The following is a 19,766-nucleotide window of genomic DNA, read 5'->3' as shown; positions in this document are numbered from 1 at the left end:
GAGTAGTATGATAAGAGCTGATATGTAACCCTATACAAGATGCTCAGACTTAGTATTTAATAATACTGAGTGACAATTGACTCCTATCACATCCTTATGAAAGTTCCATAGTGTGTTAATTCGACTTTAACATACGTGATTAGGATGGTGAAATGAGTCATTTAGTTGTGAAAGGCTGAATGACTTACTAGTCAGAGTAAGGTACAATACATAGTTGAAGAAGATATACACTCATAGTGTTGTATGAGAAGAGATGTTGTTGTTAGGAATGACAGAGAACCAAGTCGAAGCTAGTAGAACATGCTGAGATGTAGTTAAAATGTCGACTTCCTAGGATAGATTCCTATGAAGTAGACTTAAAAGATACACCCATGAGAAGAAAATTTTCCTATATAAAACAATGATGATGTCATGAAAGGATAATGAAATGAATTAATGTGCATGGTGACTTGCATGAGTTAGAAAATGTACCGATAGTTAGAGACTGTTTGTCTCCACACTGCCAGAGGAAATTCTGGTATAGTGTGCCTTGTAGAGTAGACACTGATGGGTTTTGAGCATTCTAACACTCCTATGGTGTGCATGCAACCCTAGAAACCTTGGATCTATGTTTTCTCTATTATACATGCAAATTTTCATTTTTCCAAAGGTTTCATCCTAACTAGCATATGATTGGGGTATTTGTAATATAAAAACTAGTAGAATGACATACCTTTCTTGTAGCTTGGATTCCTTAAGACCTTGTGAGCCTAGCACCCCAAATGTATTGCCTCAAATGCTTCACACAACACCACCAACAACTTGGAATAACTTGAGAGAAGATTGATATGCACCAAAATCGGCTAGCCCTCACTAGTATCTCATAAGTGCCGATTTTGCTTGGATGAGGCTCCTTTATATAGTGTGCACATTAGGGTTACACCATGTAACTCATTCCTTTCCACATTCCTCATGATCCATGGGTCTTAACCTCCATGGAGTATCCATGGGTAACCACATGGGTTTAGCCCAACATGAAGAACTATGGATCATAAGCCCACTATATAAGAATGAATGATTTACCAAATCAATCCCCATTTATTTAATTAGTTTCTTTTGATCACAAAATTAATTCCAAACTAGTTCTTGATCAATACTAATTAAATAATTCATATTAATATATTAGAACTTATAACATATTAATAAACCATAAATATCCTCTTCTCAAAAAAGTCTATCCAAATTGTTCCGATGCCATGCAACCCAAATAGACCATGCTAAACCGGGTCAAGTACATACCAAATATAGTTATGGACTTAGACACTTTATCCAACAGTCTCCCACTTGGATAAGTCTAATAACTATAGCTGCAAGTATGAATTCAGGACCCGACCAGCAATCGTAGCTCTTTCAAAGTCTTGCGGAACTAAGTTGTGCCATTTAATATAAGTGATGATATAATCCTCTGTTCAAGATATCAGCCGGACAAATACATGGAACAACGTCGTACTCATTTTCCAGCAGTTTGTTTCCCGATTTCCAATTTGTTTGACATAGAACTTAATCGAACACATCAATTCAGTTCTGACCGGGCCCGACACATAAGTCAAAACAAAATCATCGAGGGGCCCAAGATATCGCTTTTAATCCTCCAAGGACTAAAAGGAACAGATAAAATTCGACTCATATGCTTGTACTAACTAATCATCAAATTATACACAACAACACGTTTTATAACATCAAGTTACTGATGCGTTTTTGTACTATCAATGTACAACCAACTCATAGTCAACAAAACATATCTCTTGGTTTCAAGACTTATATGATATTACCGTCTCACGATCACTCGAGATAAATTCCATGAAGTGATAAAAGTGAGCGTGGGTTGAATCCAATACTCAGAACTTATGAGCACTCATGAATGTTGCAGTAACAATTGCTATGTCTAATACAATTCAGACAAATCTACAAACCCAATTCATGACAGTCTTATTTCAATACCTACTTCCAAAGTATGATCAACTGTGGATAGTTTGAATAATATGATATACCATAACATAATTATTCTGGAAGTCAAAACATGCAAAATGAAACAATAGTAAATGATTGACATAAGACAATACCATACTAGTAAATAAAAACACCTTTTATTTAAACATCAAATGTCAATTACATTTCAACTATTACAAGTTTCGAAAGCTATCTAATTACTAAAACTAATATCATCCTTCAGCCCAATGCGCCTCACATGCTGTAAATGCTTAACCCTACACTATCCCTTCGTGAGGGGATCTACTGGGTTCTCATCCGATGATACCCTCTTTGCCACGAGGAGTCCTTCTTCTATTCGATGTCTAATGAAGTGGTATTTTCTGTCGATATGCGTGGATCTGCCGTGATCCCTTGGTTCCTTGGCTAAGGCAACTGCACTCTCGTTATCACAGAAAATCTCCATAGGCTGCTTTATAGCTGGTACAACTCCAAGGTCTCCAATGAAGTTCTTCAGCCATATTGCCTCCTTCGCTGCCTCGCTTGCTGCTATGTACTCTGATTCGCAAGTTGAATTAGCTACTGTCTCCTGCTTGGAACTTTTCCAAGTAATTGCTCCTCCATTTAGGGTAAAGACGCAGCCCGACTGAGAGCGGAAATTATCCCTATTAGTCTGAAAGCTAGCGTCACTATACCCCACTACTCTCAAGTCATCACTCCCACCAAGGGTAAGGACCCAATCCTTAGTCCTCCACAGGTACTTGAGAATGTTCTTCACCGCAGTCCAATGAGCTTTGCCAGGATTCCCCTTATATCTGCTGACCATGCTCAAAGCAAAGGCCACATCAGGGCGAGTACAAGTCATAACATACATGATCGAGCCTACAGCGGAAACATATTGTACTCGACTCATCTCAGCTATCTTAGCCTCTGTACTCGGGCTCTGAGTCTTACTCAATTTGGCGTTACTTTGGATCGGTAAGTCACCTTTCTTGGAATCCTGCATGCTGAATCTTTTCAGCACCTTATCCAAGTAGGTACTCTGACTAAGTCCAATTAGTCTCTTACTCCTGTCTCTCAATATCCTTATCCCTAGGATATAGGCATCTTCTCCAAGGTCCTTCATAGCGAAACACTTCCTAAGCCAGAACTTGACCTCCTGCAAGGTTGGGATGTCATTTCCTATGAGTAGTATGTCATCCACATACAATACCAAAAAGCTAACTATACTCCCACTAGCCTTAACATATACACATGACTCATCCTCGCTCCTCGAAAAGCCAAACTCTTTGACTTTCTCATCAAAACAAAGATTCCATCTGCGAAATGCTTGTTTCAATCCATAGATGAATTTCTCAAGCTTACACACTCTATTAGGGTACTCTTCATTGACAAAACCCTCTGGATGACTCATGTAAACATCCTCAACCAACTTTCCATTAAGGAAAGCAGTTTTGACATCCATTTGCAATATTTCATAATCATGAAATGCAGCAATGGCTAGCATAACCCTAATAGACTTAATCTTCGCTACTGGTGAGAAGGTCTCATCATAGTCAACTCCTGGAGTTTAAGTAAAGCCCTTCGCAACCAGTCGCGCTTTATAAGTGTGTACCTTCCCATCCGTGTCGGTCTTCTTCTTGAAGATCCATTAGCACCCGACTGTCTTACGACCTGGTACATTGTCAACCAAGTTCCAAACTTGATTGTCATACATGGACTGAATCTCGCTGTCCATAGCCTCTTTCCATTTGGTAGATTCAGGGCCTGCCATGCCTTCATTGAAGTTGCTAGGTTCATCCAATTTTATCAGTGTACTATCACTGATAAATGCATCACCTTCTGTCGTAATATGGAAACCATAATAAAATTCAGGTGTGATCCTAACTCTCGTGAAACGTCTCAGAGGTACGGACTCATCAATCGGCTCAACAGGAGTTTCCTCCTCATGTTGATTGCTAGTGTTTGATATTCCTTCACCGCTTGACTCTTGAAGTTCTTCAAGGTCAATTTGCCTCCCACTGTTTCCTTGGCTTATGAATTCTCTCTCACGAAAGACTCCTCTCCTCGCCACGAAGACAACATTGTCACTCGGTCGGTAGAAGAGATAACCAAAGGATTTCTTGTTGGATTAGTGTCTAAGTCCATAACTATATTTGGTATGTACTTGACCCGATTGGCATGGTCCATTTGGATTGCATGGCATCATACATTTGGATAGACTAAAATGAGAGAAATAACACTTAAGGTTTGCTAATATATTATAAGTTCTAATATATTAATAAGATTATTTAATTAGTATTGATCAATAATTAATTTGGAATTAATTAAGTGATCAAAAGGAGACTAATTAAATATATGGGTTGATTGTGTAAATCATCCATACTTGTATAGTGGGCTAATGCTCCATGGATTATCAAGTTGGGCTAAAACCCATAGGATGCTCCATGGATGCTCCATGGTGTTTTTGTACCCATGGATCATGGAAATGAAAGGCCATGACAATTAGGGTTTACATGGTGTAACCCTAATTGTGACAAACTATATAAGCATCTTATTCTTGTCAAAATCGGCCACCATGAGATAACTATGTGTGTATGGTGAGGGCTAGCCGATTTCATGATGTGGTTCATTTCTCTCGAAGTTATTCCAAGTGTATTTGATGTTGTGTGAACCATTTGAGGTGTCATACTTGGGGCACTCGGCTCTTAAGCATCAAGGAATCAAGCTACATAAAAATGTATGTCTTCAAACTTGTTTTATTACCCAAGTGTCATAGATTGTATGCTAGATAGGGTAATACCTTGGAATATTCATATTTGCATGTATAATAGAGAAAACATAGATCCAATGTATTTAGGGTTGCATGTACACTTAGGAGTGTTAGAATGCTTAAAACCCAACAGTGGTGTCAGAGCCTAGGCTTGTTTTCAATTATACTTGATGCAAAGTGCTGAAAAATGCTGAAAAAATCGATTTTCGGGTTGTCTGGGCACTGGACTCGCCAAGTCCACTGATGGACTCGCCGAGTTCATACACTCGACGAGTAGGACCCCCTGACAGCATATTTTCGACTTTTAAGGTTGGAATTGGACTAGAATCATTACCCTAAGTTGTTTTTGAACCTATAAACCTGTTTTTGATGTGGTAATGTTCATTCTAATCCAATTTCAAAGATAATTGTCTATGGATTCATATTTTGTATTAGTTTAATGGTTAGGCTAATTACATAAAAAAGTTTGATTGAATTATCTTGTTCTTATGAGTTGCTTATATTAATAGAAAAAGTTATGTGAAATTGTTGTTTTCAATCCAAATTAATCTAAGAGTTGATTCTAAAATGTGTTCTTGTAACTTGTCCTCAAGTTATGTGAAAAGTCACATTTAAGATTCATAAAACTCATAAAGTTTTCCATAAGTTATGAATAAGGAAGAGTCACATTCTTTTAATGGTTTAAAGTCTTCCATAACTTGTCCTCAAGTTATGGAACTTGAAGAGTTTTTTAATTAAAACTACTTTAAACTCATAAGTTATGGAATTGAATAGTTTTTGAATTGTTTCAAAACTTGCCCTCAAGTTTTGGAATTTGTAAAGTTTTCCCATGAATACTTTAATTCCAAGTTAAGCCCTTAGAATTTTAAAAGTTAAAATTCAACCCTTATACTTTATAGTATTATAAGTTAATAATATATATATATATATATATATATATATATATATATATATATATATATGTATAAGAGCAAGTCAGTCTTACCGTTAGTAGGCCTCATTCACGAAGCCGGTCTATTAGGGGGGTATAAGGTTGTTGCCTACAAAATGGCAGCTTAATGGGTGTCCACTCTCACCCACCGCTTCCTTGACTGGTGGAGGGTCGTTAGCCGAACGGGTATGACAAGGACTATAATTCTCCCTTCATTAAAAGTATTAATGATAAATACTAAGTAACTAAACTTTTATAAATTCCCAATCTTAGTTACTTAGGAAAATGTGAATTTGGTGCTAACCCATGAAATTACACTTTGCACTTTGCTTAAGTCGGTTAGTGGAGCGTGTGTGGTTAACCGGCACACTAACCTAGATTTAACAAGGTAGGGAAAGGGTAACTTAATGTTTATCATAGGATCGGTGGAGCGCGTGTGGTTAACCGGAACATCGATTAAGTGATAAATATTAAGGGTACCAAGTATATTTGCATGGTTATTCATACCTTGTTTTGTGATCCTCGGCATCCCAGTCACAAAACCTGAAGGGCACAATCGATATTGAAACATGCCATTGAAAAGTCCAATGAATCTCAAAAGAATCTAGGTGTTTCAAAACCAATTAAAACCTAATAATACATTTCGTTTATCTTGGTGGAAATTGGTGAATCATCATTCACCTACCTTCAAATATTTTATAGCTTGGATTACGGCATCCCTCTTCCAAGTTATAAAATAGTTTGTTGGGTCCTAGCCTTAATATTTCATATTGGGTGTTATATTAAGGACTTTAAATCAACTACCTTGAATATCTCCCAAAAGATGTCTAGTTCAGACATCTATGATCTTCCCAAATCTCTTGGAACTTCACTTCCTCCACCTCCTCCAATTATTCTCCCTAACCCACAAGTTCAAGGTCACTCAAGCCCTATAGGCAAACAAGGTCTATGTGTGATTGCATCTTGGAGATGAAGTCACATATTGACAAGCAGGGAGAGTTGGGTGTCAAAGTCTTAAGAAAGTTGGATGTTCAATCACTTTCTAAGTCACATAGTGAGTTCCTTTGGGACTACTATGAAACAGACTATGACTTGACCTTTAATGATCTTATCTAATTGCTTGGTGCTGCTGAATCAGCAATGGTTTGAGGACTAGTAAAGCAAATTTGATTAGGAGATCAACTTCCCAATGGACATTGACAATTGTAACATTGGATATCTAGAAAAGGCTTTTTCTTCCTAATGGAAAGGGATCGGCCATAGTCAACTCGGTTGACCAAATGATAAAGAGAAAGTCTAAGTCTGTGATAGTCCCGTGTACCATTTCCATAGAGTCCATATGTTTATATTGCCAAAAGAAGGGGCATTGGTTACAAAACTGCCTATTTACCTGAAGGATCATAGGGTTGATCAAGTCAAGATGTTTGATTCTACTTCAGGTGAAGTCCACTATCTAACTCTGTTAAGTTTCTATTCTGAGATTTTCATTACTTGATGTGACTGAGTCACATATTGTTGTTTTAAGAATCAAAGAAAAATGAAGAAACTTAAAAGAAGTATATGCTGATTCTGATCGCGAAGATGGATTTCGATCGCATGGTTCGGTGATCAGAATTTTTGAGCTGTTGCTTAGGAGTTATGCTTAGGAATAGATAACAACAAGTTTTTCATATGCATTTGCACTGTAAGGATAAGTTTTTTCCGCAAAGTTTTAAAATAAAATAAAGAGGTTTTAATTTTATATTTATTTTAAATATCCTTACAGTGGCATTTGTGAAAAATGGTTGTTTATATGATTCCATTGATAGCAATATTGGAAAAATGGACTTGATTCTTTCGTTTGTGGTAGTGTCATAATTTACCAAATAAGGAAAGATTCTCATCACCCAAGGTTTCAGTTGGATAGAAACTTGGAAATCATGCAAGTTGTATAGTATGATGAATGAGAATTTTCATGTTTGGAAAATTAAGATTAATTCCTTGTTCACATGTATATGTGAGTCAAGTGAAGGACTAAGGGATCGAGTACACATTCTGGTGCACTGATCAAGTCCACCACAAAAGATCGATAATACTATTCGTCATGATTTACTAAAGTTTAGTAAATATGGTTATACTTACCAGTTTAAGTATAATTCTGAAACATTGGAAAATTTTCAATAGATGGCAGAACGAATGAGAAGAATCAAATTAGACAGAAGGATAAAAGTTTCTCAAATCTGAAAAGATGGGAGAGTACTTTAGTATCATGTTTCGTGATCATCTTAATGATTTAGAAATCATGTCACAATTAGTCCTCTAAGTACATCTTAGTGCATTCTTATGACTAAGAAGAGGAATCTTGAGATGTTGGAATGGTTAAATCAAGAAGATGAGTCATACTTCGTTCCAAAACAAGTCTTAGAGTCATACTCCAAGACTATAAGATGAGTGACATATATCAAAGAAAGGTTTATAACACTTGTCAAATGGAAGAGTAAAAGTGTCCTACTCTTGTATATTTAAAATTGGTAAGTTGTGATGTTTTGGATAAAATAAAGACCAACTTAGGCCAATTGTGTAAAGTGTTTGTCTTGATAAAGAATCCGCACTATCTCTTGAATATTTGACAAGTGAGTCTTATATGTCAAGAGGACAGTAGGAGTCTTAGAGATCTTGGAAAAGCTTCAAGATCTAATCAAGAATAAAAACCTATAGTTCATCACTAGCACACGACGTGAGGTTTATAACCTATCGTGTTGACATATCTCTATTTATGTGCCCATTCCAGTTAAAGTTGGCTATGCATATGAGTTCTGAGAGTTCTCAGTTGGTTGCATAACAACTTGGAAGTAATGGCAGGCCCTTGTGCTGCCAGGTGGCAAGAAAGTAAGATTGAGTTCAGTCCATATGGTTTGGATAAGAACACTTACACCGTAAACAATCTAAGTGTCATAAGGTTTCTCTCCGATTCATGAAAATGATGGTGAGGAAACAATTTCACTAAGTAGATTTTAAGTAGATAGCAGTTGTGATATTTGCATTCTCAAAGTCGTTAGTGGAGCATGTGTGGTTAACCGGCACACTAACATGGACTTGTGAGGAATGGCAAAGGTCTAAACAATTGAGACTATGATTACGGCATCCCTTTTCATAGTTCTGAAATTGATTAGACACACATGTGTGCTATCTAAGGAAACGTGTATGATTTTGATAAAGTTTTATCAAAGCATCTCGTATCGGAAGTCTGAACTTTGGTAAGAAAGTCAATAAAATATTGATTTCTAGAAGTCCAGCTGATTTCTGAGTACATGTCAAAGCTAGTGGGAGCATAAGTGTTATGCTAATAATCATCATGTTAGTGGGAGCATGGTAATTATGATTAGTATTGCAAGATAGCAATGTTAATTATAGGAAACAAAAGTTTCAATTTCGGAAGTTGCAGGGGTTGAAAAGTTGTTTTGCTATAATTAAGGGAGAGGAAATTATACTTCATTTCAATTCTAAAAGCTTAGATTGAGGTTTTAATCATCTTTAGTCAAGGGTATATATGAATTTTGTGTTGGAATGGCTCAACATAAGGAAATTCTATATATAGGCCCATTATTTGCATTCTAAAATTCGATTATGATTACGGTATCCCTTTTCATAATCTGAATTATGAGAACTTGTGTAACAACCGTCAAATTTAGGTCAAAAATTTAACTTTTATAAAACCATAATTGGGATGTACCAAGTGGTAGTTATCGTAACGAGGTTTTCAAAAATATAAAGAACACTAAAATCCGAGTTATAACGAAGAAGTTATGACCAATCGAAGATCTGCGGCAATACCGGTAAAACACTATAAAGCGTAAAATGGGAAATTCCAATAAAATACTTTTTGGCCTTAAGTATCTAAATGAAAGTCGTAGATATCATCAAACCGTGAACATACATAAAAAGAACGCCCAAATCTGACTTCGTATGAGGAAGTTATGATTTTTCGAAGTTTCGGACATAGCAGTAGACAGCTAAAAACTCGAAATCAAGATCGAGCGACTTTTTGCCAACATGACCTAAACGAGAATCGAAGATCTCATCAATGGTATTACAACGGTAAAAAGTCTGACGAAAACGGACATTGGACGAAGTAGTTATGGATTTCTAACAAAGTTTTCCTGTCCCGGCCTACTAAAAATAATATATTAATAATATATTAAAAATAAAGTCAAAATTAGCCAACGGAGTCTATACGAGAGTTGTAGAGCATAATCTCACCTACGCGTGGATATAAAGAACATCGAAAACGGAGTTCGTATGCGAAAGTTATGAATTTCTGAAGTTCGGGCGCGAAACCCCAAAAGTGTCAGTGTTCACGACGTGAAAACAGTGTTCACGACGTGAAAACAGTGTTCACGACGTGAACTGACTTCTGACGCCTTCTGGAGCCTGACAGACGCAAGTTACGATGATGCACCTGATGATGACTGAACTCACGACGTGAATATTTGAGATTCACGACGTGAGACCCAAAATTCACCCTATAAATAAGGATTGAGGGCAGCCGGCTTTGGTTGTTCATTTCCATCCTTTCTCCTACTTCTACTCTGTGTTAAGCCTCTCGAGACCACCCTGAAGCCCCGATAACACCCCTAACATACGACGCAAGTCCCGACACCCCGAAGCTCCCGAGATTTCCGAGAAATCGACTCCTTTCCGGTCGAAGTGCTGCCCGAACAAAGCATCGTTTTCACCGAATCTTCACTACTACCAAGTGAGTTCATACCCCTATCATTAAGTTTTCAAATTCTTTTTAAATGCTTTTAAACGCTTTTAAGGGGGGGAATACAAGTAAACACATGGTTAAACTCGTGTGAAACACAAATCTTTTGCTATACTTTTCGTACTGTTATTTTAACTGTCATATGAAGTTGTTATCATGCAAAACACCTCACAACACAACTTTACCCTCTTGGGATACAATATGTTTTATAAATAGAAATATGTTTTATTTATACGTTTGCATACTACATCATATCAAGGGTAACCATTTCAATTATAACATGATGCTTTTACAAGAAAACTCAACTCATCAATACGCCTTTGTAACACGGTAGAAAAGGAAATCATTTCATACAAATGATTTTTCATCATATTACTCGTGAACTTGTTGTTAGCAATCATGTGATGTCATATGTCTTTGTTTGTACCAAACGAAAGTCCCCACCTATAACCAGAGTCTCTTGGAGGGAGAGCGTGACAAGTGTGTATAGATCTATACGGGGCTGACGACTCCGCACCCTGACTGTTAGCTACAGTCCCCGGGGTGACAAATGTCAACATTAGGTACTGCGTCTAGTATGGTTATGAGGAACTCACAACACGGGGAAACAATGACTCATGCACGTAGTAATGCATAACTCAATCATGCTCGGGGGGTAATAACTATATTATAGGGTATTATCAGCATGTTCAGAATTCAGGATAAACACTTCCACAACTAGTTTTACTTAATAATAAAACTATACATCTTCATTTCTAAGCATGACATATTTGCTTACAGGTTACAGTCTTGGTCATTTAAGACTGCATCCCATTTAGGAAAATATAGGATTTTCCTGGTTCAAACGTTCACTTTATACATCTTCATTTCTAAGCATGGCATATTTGCTTACAGGTTACAGTCTTGGTCGTTTAAGAATGCATCTCATTTAGGAAAATATAGGATTTTCCTGGTTCAAACATTCACTTTATACAACAATGATTCACAACCCACTTTATTAAGAAAATATCGGATTTTCTGGAAAATATACACGAACTTTCGAATGGCATACATTTTATCAAAACACTACTTATGAACTCACCAACTTAAATGTTGATACACTTTCCAAATCACTTGTATTCTCAGGAAACTAATAAACATGTACTCGTACAAGTTCGAGAAGACGGAGCATAGTAGCTCCAAGTCTTAGTTTTGGTTTTCTATTTTTGAAATCAAACAATCTACGTTATGTAAACGATGTAAACACTCTATTATCAATACAATGGTTGTTGTTGCTTTATTTACTATTTTACATTTGTTATGATACTGTACATGACGTCCTCCGCCCCCGAATGTTTCCGCCGTTCAGGTTTGGGGGTGTGACAGATTGGTATCAGAGCATTGTTTATGGTGAACTAAGTATATCAACTTATAAAAGATATACAACTATAAATACAAAGGGACAAAAACACTCTGAACAAGAGTTATACTTTTAAATATAATAATATTTTTATAAAAGTATGCAAGCGTACATATACACAAGGATATTATCATAATTAAAACAAGACAAAAGTATTAAGATTGTTGAATAGCACGAGTAGGCCTTGGAATATATAATCAGGTCTGGGATGAATATAGCCTGATCAACTATATTGTTCGAGAGATGATTAGCATATCCCTGTGAATAGTCGTGGTGTTGCAACAAGGTCTAAAACTTACCAATCCTTCATACAAAAGAAACTCTAGAATCAAACATAAAGTTAAAATACTATAGGAGTATTTTTAGTGCAATAAGATAACTTATGTGAAAACTAAAAGACCTTTGCTGGCAGGTCTATAATTACGAAGTGTATGCTCCAAGGCTATATATAATTAAGATTTCATATACTTAGAAGTAGTGATCTTCGCTCTACTACCTGTTCCTTGTTTGGTTGTGGTTTTAGAGTAGGATCACTTAATCGAAAGTCTATTTAATGTCAATTATATACAACTGGTATACCCTGCATACTTATAGGAGAACCCAATAAGGATCACCATAAAAACATTTAATATTCATTAGTCATCCCCATTCTCGCACGACAACATAGTTAGATATAACCACTCCACTACATCAGTCAACAGAGGAGTCAAGGAAGATCAAAAAGTGACTCATAAAGAGAATCCCGAGAAGGGAACAGACGAGGATCAAAGAGATAGAGAAATTATCAAGGACCTGATGCGTCATACTAATAACTAATAAATTGATATAGCCTAGTGAGTTAGTGATTACACTATTCACACTACGTGTTAGGCTTAATGCTTTTTCCGACGTGACAAGTAACAGTAAAACAAATCACGAAATTTCAAGTGAGGATATTCAAAAATTCATAAGTTTATTTTAAATAAACCTCTGTTATGAATTGTTTACAAAACACTTTCGGATCATGATACATACAAAGCTAAGATAATTTTTTTTAAATCACTCACTAAACATACATTTTTAACACATAATACAAACCTACAAACTTTGATAAAATATTTTTATTTTGCATACAAGTCATCGTTTATAATTATCAAAACACCCGTCTGCTAGTAATCGCTAAGCGAAGTACAATGTTCACAATAAATAATAACAAGAATAAATGAAGGCACCAAAACCATACACATAGAACCCAATGTCGCGCTAACGAACATTTTTCCTAATCGACTTAACACCTGTTACAATGAGAAGTTCCGACATCACCATTCGACATGGATTGGCTTGGTCCCCACCATACCAGCTCCATGTGCTAAGGGAAGACCCTTCGTAGTAACCGACAACTATCGAAACCCTTTCTATCTGTAATGACAAACCCAACTCCAACTCCCAAATCCACTCTCATTTCAAAATGTAAATTTTGGGACGAAATTCTCTCTAACGGGGGGATAATGTAACAACCGTCAAATTTAGGTCAAAAATTTAACTTTTATAAAACCATAATTGGGATGTACCAAGTGGTAGTTATCGTAACGAGGTTTTCAAAAATATAAAGAACACTAAAATCCGAGTTATAACGAAGAAGTTATGACCAATCGAAGATCTGCGGCAATACCGGTAAAACACTGTAAAGCGTAAAATGGGAAATTCCAATAAAATACTTTTTGGCCTTAAGTATCTAAATGAAAGTCGTAGATATCATTAAACCGTGAACATACATAAAAAGAACGCCCAAATCTGACTTCGTATGAGGAAGTTATGATTTTTCGAAGTTTCGGACATAGCAGTAGACAGCTAAAAACTCGAAATCGAGATCGAGCGACTTTTTGCCAACATGACCTAAACGAGAATCGAAGATCTCATCAATGGTATTACAACGGTAAAAAGTCTGATGAAAACGGACATCGGACGAAGAAGTTATGGACGAAGAAGTTATGGATCAATGCATATAAGTTTAGAATCTAACAGATTTAGGTAAATGGCAGGATTTGGAATTCTTGCATTTGCGGTAAGGAATTGGGATTGTGAAATGAGAATCATTGGAATTATGTTCAATCGATCTATTTCACAGAGTAAAGATCATAGACAAACTTAGTGTGCATATTTGATGTATGGCATAACTAATGTTTAGACAAACATAGTGTGCATACTTGGTGTATGGCATGACTAGTGTTTAGAAAACATAGTGTACATGCTTGTAGCATGGGACAACTATTGTTTTAATTCAAGTATAACGTTGAAAGTTGAAACAATATACAATGAATAATGGGTAATCAATATGGTGATAAATAAAAGGTGTTTTATTTATATTCATAAGTTCTGAGATCATATTGGATTCAATTATTCTTGTGTTTCACTTTGCATGTTTTGACTTCCAGAATAACTAGGTCGTTCTTCTTGAATGACTAAGTTATTCAAACCATCCACAATCGGTCATATGTTGGAAGTAGATATGAATCAAGACTGTCACGAGTTGGCTTGTGTATGTCTAACATGTTGGACATAGCAAAGTATTGCTACAACACTCATGAGTAAGCATAAGTTCTGAGTATTGGATTCAACCCGCGCTCATTTGAATCACTTCATGGATTTTATCACGAGTGATCATGAGACGATAATATCTTATATTCTTCAAACCTAGAGATATGAGTTGTTACTACGAGTTGGTTGTACATTGCTTGCGCGAAAACGCATTGGTAACTCGATGTTATAAAACGTGCCTTTGTGTATGATTCAACAAGTAGTAGAACAATCCATATGAGTCGAAGTTTATCCATTCCTTTTACATTCGGGATAAAAGCGATATTTATGGTCCCCTCGATGATTTAGCGATGACACATGTGAGTGCTTAGCCAAGCCAGGACTGATTTGATTTGTTCAATCAGTCAGTCATCATGAATCAGAAATCGGGAAACAACAAATGGACAGAGAGAATGATTTATAATCCATGTCTCAGTCTATATGATATCTAGAATGGAGGAATATATGATCCCTTATCTAATGGACAAGTCATTGACGAGATCAGAGTTCAGTTACAACGTCAGAGTTCGACAGCTGCTTAAAGAGCTACGATTGCCAGTCGGTTCTTGAAGTCATACTCAATAATAGTTTTAGACTTATCCAAGTGGGAGACTGTTGGATTAGTGTCTAAGTCCATAACTATATTTTGTATGTACTTGACCCGATTGGCATGGTCCATTTGGGTTGTATGGCATCATGCATTTGGATAGACTAAAATGAGAGAAATAACACTTAAGGTTTGCTAATATATTATAAGTTCTAATATATTAATAAGATTATTTAATTAGTATTGATCAAGAATTAATTTGGAATTAATTAAGTGATCAAAAGGAGACTAATTAAATATATGGGTTGATTGTGTAAATCATCCATACTTGTATAGTGGGCTAATGCTCCATGGATTATCAAGTTGGGCTAAAACCCATAGGATGCTCCATGGTGTTTTTGTACCCATGGATTATGGAAATGAAAGGCCATGACAATTAGGGTTTACATGGTGTAACCCTAATTGTGACAAACTATATAAGCATCTTATTCTTGTCAAAATCGGCCACCATGAGAGAACTATGTGTGTATGGTGAGGGCTAGCCGATTTCATGAAGTGGTTCATTTCTCTCTAAGTTATTCCAAGTGTATTTGATGTTGTGTGAACCATTTGAGGTGTCACACTTGGGGCACTCAGCTCTTAAGCATCAAGGAATCAAGCTACATAAAAAGGTATGTCTTCAAACTTGTTTTTATTACCCAAGTGTCATAGATTGTATGCTAGATAGGGTAATACCTTGGAATATTCATATTTGCATGTATAATAGAGAAAACATAGATCCAAGGTATTTAGGGTTGCATGTACACTTAGGAGTGTTAGAATGCTTAAAACCCAACATTTTTGTGGGTAGCCGATGAAGATACACCGCTCACTTCGAGGTTCGAGCTTGTCGTGAGTCTCGCGCCTCACGAAAGCCTCGCAACCCCAAATATTGATGTGGTCTAAAGTCAGAAATTTCCCAATCCACATCTAGTGAGGTGTTTTGGCAACCTTCTTGGTAGGGACTAGATTAAGGATATGGGCGACAGTCTCTAAGGCATACCCCCAAAATGAGGTTGGTAACGAAGCTCGACTCATCATGGAACGAACCATGTCCAACAAGGTTCGATTAGTATGTGGTGAGTTATTACACAATATAGTGTAAATACCCGCATGGGTGGGTTTTACTTTCCCATCCTTAACATCCTGCAAGTACTTGGGGCAGCTTCGCTTCCAATGCCCCTTTTCCTGACAGTAGAAGCATTGTGCATCCTTCGGGTTGGAAGAGGAAGTAGCAGAACCTCCTTTGGTTCCACTCGAAGAGGAGCCATCAAGAGACTTTCCCTTGGTACCCTTCGAAGAGGCCTTCCTCTTTTTCCCTTTACCATGCCCGATTGCCAGAACAGGGGCTGTGGTAGGAGTAGATACAACCGATTTACCTTTGAGACCAATTTCAGTTGTCCTCAAAAGTCCTTGAAGTTTTCTAAGTGTGACCTCCTCCTTGTACATGTGATAGGTCATACAGAACTGATCATAACATGGAGGTAAGGAGTGCAATATGATATCAATAGCCAGCTCCTCAGGGAAGTTCACATTCAACTTTAGCAATCGGTCCACAAACCTTTGCATCTTCTGCAAGTGGCCCGTGATGGGTTCACCATCCTTCATCCTGGTTGTTATCATGGAAGAGATGATTTCATACCTCTCTTGACGAGCACTCTTTCCATCAGGTCTTGGTGCATCTCATAAGGGTAGAAATCTTCATAGGATTTCTGGAGTTCTGCTGTCATGGTAGCCAACATGATACAAGACACCTTAGTGGCATCCTTTGTTGGATAAGGTGTCTAAGTCCATAACTATTTCTGGTATGTACTTGAGCCGACCCGACATGGTCCATTTGGGTTGCATGGCACCATGCATTTGGATAAACTAAAATGAGAGAAATAACACTTATGGTTTACTAATATATTATAAGTTCTAATATATTAATAATATTATTTAATTAGTTTGATCAAGAATTAATTTAGAATTAATTAAGTGATCAAAAGATAACTAATTAAATATATGGGTAGATTATGTAAATCTTCCATATCTTATATAGTGGGCTAAGAGGCTCCATGGATTATCAAGTTGGGTTCCACCCATAGGATGCTCCATGGGAGTTACAAACCCATGGGTCATGGAAATGAAGAGTCATGACACATTAGGGTTTACATGGTGTAACCCTAGATGTGTCAACACTATATAAGAAACTCATTCTCCACCAAAATAGGCTACACTAAGAAACAAGAGGGCTAGAGCCGATTTTGCAAGTGTAAGATTCTCTCAAAGTTTACTCCTTTGCATTTGGTGTTGTGTGAAGCATTTGAGGCATCACACTTGGGGTGCTAGGCTCACAAGGTTTCAAGGATCATAATCAACAACAAGGTAAGTTATTCTATCTTTCATTCAAGTTAAAAATATTCCCCATGTATGCTAGATAGGAATATAACCTTGGAATTCAACTTTGCATGATTATTAGACAAACATAGATCCAAGGTTATTAGGGTTGCATGTACACTTAGGAAGTGTTAGAATGCTCAAAACCCATCAGTGGTATCAGAGCATGGTTCGTTTGTTGTTTTTTTTTTTTGTGTGCAAACAGCTTGAAAAAAAAAATCGTTTTTCTGTTTTCTGCTCGTATGAAAGTTTGCACATTTGTTGCTGGAAATGGACTAGAAACATTACCCTAAACTGTTTTGATGTTTTAAAGCTTGTTTTAGATGGTGTAATTTTTATGCTAATCCATTTACAATGGCAATTATTAAAATTACAAGTTTTTTTTAAGTGTAATTTTTTATTCTTGAAAGTGTTCATATTCATGTTCTTGAACTTATGAAGATTAGATGATCATAGGAATTGTTTGTAACCTTCATGGTAGTTTAATTCATGATCATAATGTGTTTTAATGGAGTCCATAACTTGTCCTCAAGTTATGGAAAACCAAAAGTCTCACTTTTATTAAAGCCATTAAAAGAACACAAGAGTTATAAAAATGAAGAGTCTTCATTTTTATTACTCAATTAATTCATAAGTTATAAGAAATGAAAAGTTTTGGAAGTTTACAAAACTTGCCCTCAAGTTTTGGAACATGTAAAGTCTTGATTAAAACTTTAGTTCCAACCCTTAGAATTTTAAAAGTTAAAATTCAACCCTTATACTTTATAATATTATAAGTTACTAATATATATATGTATAACAACAAGTCGTCTTACCGCTAGTACGCCTCATTCACGAAGTCGGTCTATAAGGGGGGTATAAGGTTGTTGCCTATAAAATGGCAACTTAATGGGTGTCCACTCTCACCCACCGCTTCCTTGATCGGTGGAGGGTCGTTAGCCGAACGGGTAAGACAAGGACTTATAAATTCTCATTAAAAGTATGATGAATATTATAAAGTAACTAAATGCTTTTATTAAATTCCCAATCTTAGTTACTTTAGGAAAATGTGAATAAGGTGCTAATCCATGAAATTACACTTTACACTTTGTTTAAGTCGTTGGTGGAGCGTGTGTGGTTAACCGGCACACTAACTTGGACTTAACAAGGTAGGTAAAGGGTGACTTAAGGTTTACCATAGCATCGGTGGAGCGTGTGTGGTTTACCGGCACATCGATTGAGTGATAAACCTTGAGGGTACCAAGTGATTTACATGGTTACTTCACACCTCGTTTTGTGATCCTCGGTATCCCAGTCACAAAACTTGGAGGGCACACTCGAGATTGAAACATGCCTTTGAAAAGTTCATTGAATCTCAAAAGAATCTAGGAATTTCTAAGAACCAATTAAAAACCTAATATTTATATTTCGTTTTTCATGGTGGAAATTGGTGAATCGTCATTCACCTACCTTTCAAATATGTTATAGCTTGGATTACGGCATACCTCTTCTAAGTTATAATATATTGTGATTGGATCCTAGCCTTAATATTACATTTGGGTGTTTTATTAAGGACTATCTTAATATCTAAACTAATCTTGTTCTCTTCTTTCAGATGTCTTCAAAAGTGGCATGCATCATGTTGGCCACCATGACAGCGGAACTCCAAAAGTCCTATGAGGACTTCTACCCTTTTGAAATGCACCAAGATCTGATGGAAAGATACCATCAAAGTGGACGACAAGAGAGGTATGAAATCATATGCTCTATCATAACAACCATGATGAAGGACGGGGAATCCGTCACGAGCCACATGCAGAAAATGCAAAGGTATGTGGATTGGTTACTGAAGCTTAATGTGAACTTCCCTGAGGAGCTTGCAATAGATATCATTTTGCACTCCTTACCATCGTGCTATGATCAATTCCGCATGACATATCACATGAATAAGGAAGAGGTCACACTCAACAAACTTCAGGGACTCCTCAAGACCGCAGAAACAGGTCTTAAGGGTAGGTCGGTTGTTAACACTCCTACTCCAAAACTCCGCCCCGGTTTTGGCAATCGGGAAAGGTAGAGGGAAGAAGAGGAAGAGCTCTTCGAAGGGTACCAAGGCTAGGACCCTTGATGACTCTTCTTCAAGTGGAACCAAGAAAGGTTTTGTCACTCCTTCTTCTGACCCTAAAGAGGCTGAATGTTTCTATTGCCATGAAAAGTCACATTGGAAGCGGAACTGCCCAAAGTACCAGCAAGATGTGAAGGATGGGAAAGTTAAACCCAACCATGCAGGTATTTACACTATCTTATCTAATAACTCACCCCATTCTAACTCTTGGGTCCTTGATACCAGTTGTGGTATTCATATCTGTTCTGATTTGCAGGGACTAAGAAGAAGTGAGAATGTGGAGCATGGAAGAATAAACTTAATCATGGGGAATAAGAAAGCTTTAC

The sequence above is a fragment of the Lactuca virosa genome, chromosome 9, assembly GCF_052849685.1.
Source record: "Lactuca virosa cultivar CGN04683 chromosome 9, Lactuca_virosa_CGN04683_v6, whole genome shotgun sequence".
In the NCBI taxonomy this organism is placed as follows: domain Eukaryota; kingdom Viridiplantae; phylum Streptophyta; class Magnoliopsida; order Asterales; family Asteraceae; genus Lactuca; species Lactuca virosa.
The sequence above is the reverse complement of the archived record's forward strand: the minus strand, read 5'-3'. Positions refer to the sequence as shown.